Source organism: Rhagoletis pomonella, unplaced genomic scaffold, assembly GCF_013731165.1.
Source record: "Rhagoletis pomonella isolate Grant_MI unplaced genomic scaffold, Rhpom_1.0 Rhpom_scaffold_00002, whole genome shotgun sequence".
NCBI classification, from domain to species: domain Eukaryota; kingdom Metazoa; phylum Arthropoda; class Insecta; order Diptera; family Tephritidae; genus Rhagoletis; species Rhagoletis pomonella.
In genome coordinates, this window is record NW_023458556.1 from 20418870 (window position 1) to 20423394 (window position 4525).

Consider the following 4525-nt stretch of genomic DNA (forward strand, 5'->3'; position numbering starts at 1 on the left):
TAATACCCATTTGTTTTCTATACCATTTTTAATACTAGCGATTTTTTGGGTCACCCCATTGCATTTTTCAGGGTTGGACATGAATTGCACTACCACTAAAACCTCAGCAAAAATATGAACTACCAATTTGAGGATTCTTTATCTCTTGGCCAAATTATCGACTTCTAGTTTCAATCTCAAGTGGGTTAAACTGAACGGAAGTCCATTTTTTTTTTAATTATATATAAATGTTTTTACTACAGATTCGCATTCTGATGATAAAAATACGGAACTTTGTTTGAAACTTTTTCAACCTCTAACTAACCGTTGAGTTTCAATTTGTGCTGGACCTTTAAAGTGGACGAAAATATTTTTAATGGGAAACGAATAAATATAAATCACCAAGTCAGGGATGCTCCATCTTTTGATCGTATTACCGAATTGAGGTTTCAACCGGAAGTGGTCCAACAGAGCGGAAGTCCATTAAAGAAACAAGCAAAAAGGACAAGCGCTACTAACGTCACGCGACTGCGGCCAGCAGCCGAAGCAAAAAGCAGTCGTCAGTCGACGACTGAAGAGGGAGGAGGTAGGTCCTACTCCACGTGCTACATATTAGGAGACAGGCAAGTTCTACTTCCTCTCGTGGAAGGTTGCGGGTAGGTTCTACTAATGCACCTCTATACAAGCAATAATTATATATACATATGTGGTGGGACGGAGCTAAGCCCGCCAAGCAGAGAGGGACGGGTAGGTTCTACTCCCGTCCTCTTAGTACAAACAAGGCAAACTAGTTTCTAGTTTCCAAATGACAAATGCATTAGACAATGTTATTGTGGCTTATTAACACTTTATTTTGAATATTTTTATTGAGCTTTGTACCACGATTGTTTATTAGGAAAAATTGAAAAGCAACAAAGTCTAAGCGGTAGAAGTTATAGCAGCAGGGATCGAACCTGCGTAATCGATGTGCAAAGTCAGAAGCGTTAACCACTGAGCTATATACTACATATGTACATACATGCATCAAGGACTCTATGAAATTGCTTCTCTGATATACAATGCTTACTTTGCAAGTAGAAGGTAATATGTACATATGTATGTACATATGCCAGGATCGTGCATAGGTACATAATATTCACCAGAGGCGCGAAGGACCCTACCAAGAAAACTTGTGACTCACCGCCCCCAAATCTTATTGTATATAAGCGTGATGTAGTGGTTTGCAGTGCGCGCTTCCACTCCGCAGGGCCTGGTTTCAAGCACTGGTCAAAACAACATCGTAAAAAAAATTATAGACAGCGCACAGTGGTTCAAAACTGGAATTTAGTGTTCATAATTCACTGGGACCTTCATTTTTCACTCAATTTCATGAATCTTTTTTAAATGAAAGCTAATAAAATTTACTAGAGACTAGTTGAGCCCGATTTATGAATTTTTGTTTGTTTGAATTAATACAAAAAAAATCAAAAAAATTTTAAATGTTGTATGAAAAATTTTCAGCAAAATTCAAAAAAAAAAATAATTTCTAGAAAAAGTTTGCGTATGCAGTTTTATAGATCATTAAAGTTTAGTACAATAAGGTACAATTTGCAACATTTCGCGAACATCAGCATGCTAAATGGGAAATAAAAGCGTTTGTTGTGTTATTAAAAATCAACGCGAACTCTTAGCTACTTGCAGCTTGTACTTTATTATACTAAAATTTTATGATCTATAAAACTGCATACCGCCAAAAATTCAAAAATCGGGCTCGAATTCTATTAGCTTTCATAAAAAAAATTATCAAATTGAGTGAAAAATGAAGGCTCCAGTGAATTACGAACACAAAACCACTGTGCAGCGGTCGCCTCTCGGCAGGCAATGGCAAACCTCCAAGTGTATTTCGACCATGAAAAACAGCTTTTCATAAAAATACAATCGCGGTTCGAAGTCGGCTTAAACTGTAGGTACCCCCGCTTGTGTAACAACATCAAGGCGCACGCCACAAATCGAAGGAGAAGCTCGGCCAAACACCGACATACATATGTGTAAGCGTCAATCTATTATTATTTAAGCGTTTAATTACTTTTTAATAATTCTTGAGTTGATAATTAACTTTTTAAAAATTATTTTTTTACTTTTTAGTTAATTTTTTGTATTTTTTTTTTAATTCCTTTTTTAACGTTATCTTTTAAAACTATTTATAATAAAGAGGAATTCACTCTCACTCATCATCTCTCTCATCGCAAAAACCCCCTCTCATTACTAATTTATTATACGGCGAGGATGAAAGTGAATACCAATTCTCATGACTCATGACAATTATTCTCATCGTTTAAGTGAACATTTCTTTCCAAAATATTTAGCTTTTTAGCTACTAAATTTCAGTAGCAAACAGTGGTTACACATACCGCAAACTGTACATTAAAAAAAACTAAGGTGAATATATGGACATGTGCACATATGAATGTACATTAGGGCGCCCATCAAAAAAATTTTTTTTCAAGACCCTACCCCTAATTTTCTTCCATTTATGAGAAATATTATTGCCTACTTTTAGAGATTTTTTAAAAATCATTTAGAGGTCGCGACTGGTCATTTTAAGTGGGAAAATACGGTTTTGTAGATTTATCAGTTTTGTAATAATTATTTTTTATTCAATTTTAAAGAGTGAACATTTTGTGAGAAGAGGATTTATAGGCCCTTAAAATAGTGTATGATAATCTATTGTCAGACTTGGATTGTTGGGAGTTTTCATCGGGCAAATAAAAAAAATGTTTCTTATTTTTTTTAAATTTTGACCATCACTAATTTCCACAATTTAAAAATATGTAATACTATCTAAAATTAAATGTATTTTCAAATAAATTAAATTTGTTGCAATCGCATACAAGTCGAAGTTAGGCAACTTTTCTTAAATACGGACTTGAATTTATATGTGTATATGTACTTTCAGATTTTTTGAGCAGTGTGGCTAAGGAATTCTTCTTTGAAAAAACACCTATAAATCCTCTTCTCACAACATGTTCGATCTTCAAAATTTAATGAAAAATAGTCATTCAAAAACTGATAAATCTACAAAACCGTATTTTCTGGGCTGAAATGAAAAGTCACGACCTCTAAATGATTTTTAAAAAATCTATAAAAAATAGGCAATAATATTTCTCATAAAAAGGAAGAAAATTAGGAGGCAGGGTCTTTAAAAAAAAAACACAATTCGATGGGCACCCTAATGTACATGCATATACATACATATAAATGCACGCAGTAAACGTAAATGCAAAATGAAAACAAGACATTTTAAATACCATTTCGAAAACAATTTTTTAAACGACAGGTGTAGGAGGCATTCGTGTGTTTCAGCGTTGGTATGTGCGCACATCCATACATATGCATGTACATTACACTGCATCACCAAAAAAAGTTGCGGTTACAAAATGTATTATATTTTAAGACGTCCACCAAAATATTTCGGAAAAATATTAAGATTTAAGCGAGCTGGACCGATTTAAAAATACCTCCAAAAATGGAGTCTTTTATGAATAAAAATAGTTTCTTAAAGAACTTTTTGAAAAAAGTCCTCTCAGATGACAAAACAAATTAGGCTTAAAAATTCTGCATAAAAATATTTTAAAATATTTTCAACGGAATCGTAAGAATGAGATTTTTGATGCTGTTTTTTTACTTTTTTCAAAGATTGATTTACTAAAAACTTAAATAACTGGGCCAAAACTATTCTGATTTAGACTTATGGGATCTCGGTAGAAAGGTATTTTCCCACTATTTTTATTTATGTGAAAAAAAGTCATTCGTGTCCCAATATTTTTTTTTTAAATACCAACACTTCTTAATTCAACTTTGAATGATATTCGTTCATCCTTTCAATGGGTTTATTAGCAAAAAAATAAAAAGGGTGAGAAAATATCTTTCCAATGATATCTCACAAGTCTAAATCGGAACAGTTTAGGCTCAGTTATTCAAGGTTTTCTTATACCAATCTTTGAAAAAAGCTAAAAACAGCATCAAAAATCTCATTATTACGATTCCGTTCAAAAATTTTTTTAAATTTTTTTAAAAATATTTTTACGCAAATTTTTTAAGCTTAAACCGTTTTGTCATTTGAGGGAATTTAAAAAAAAAAAATTTTTAAGAAGCTATTTTTATTCATAAAAAACTCCATTTTTGGAGGTATTTTCAAATCGGTCCAACTCACTTAAATTTTAATATTTTTCCGAAATATTTTGGTGGACATCTTAAAATATAATAGGTTTTATAATTCCAATGGAAAAATAGTACCGATTTTTTTTTGTATAGGGAGTGATGCAGTCTAATGTACATATATATGTACATACCTATGTGTGATTAACGTTTAAAAAACACGTCTAAGCGAATAAACCCACATTATAACGACCTTGAAGAGATTTAAAGGAATATAATCTCCGACACCGTCATAGTCAGTCAATTCGTCAAATTTTAAAAACAGGCACATGACAACAACTTATATCGCTTGGTTTTATTGTTTTTTTTTTTTTTTAATTTGGAAATATTCGCGCGAATTTCGCGAAAA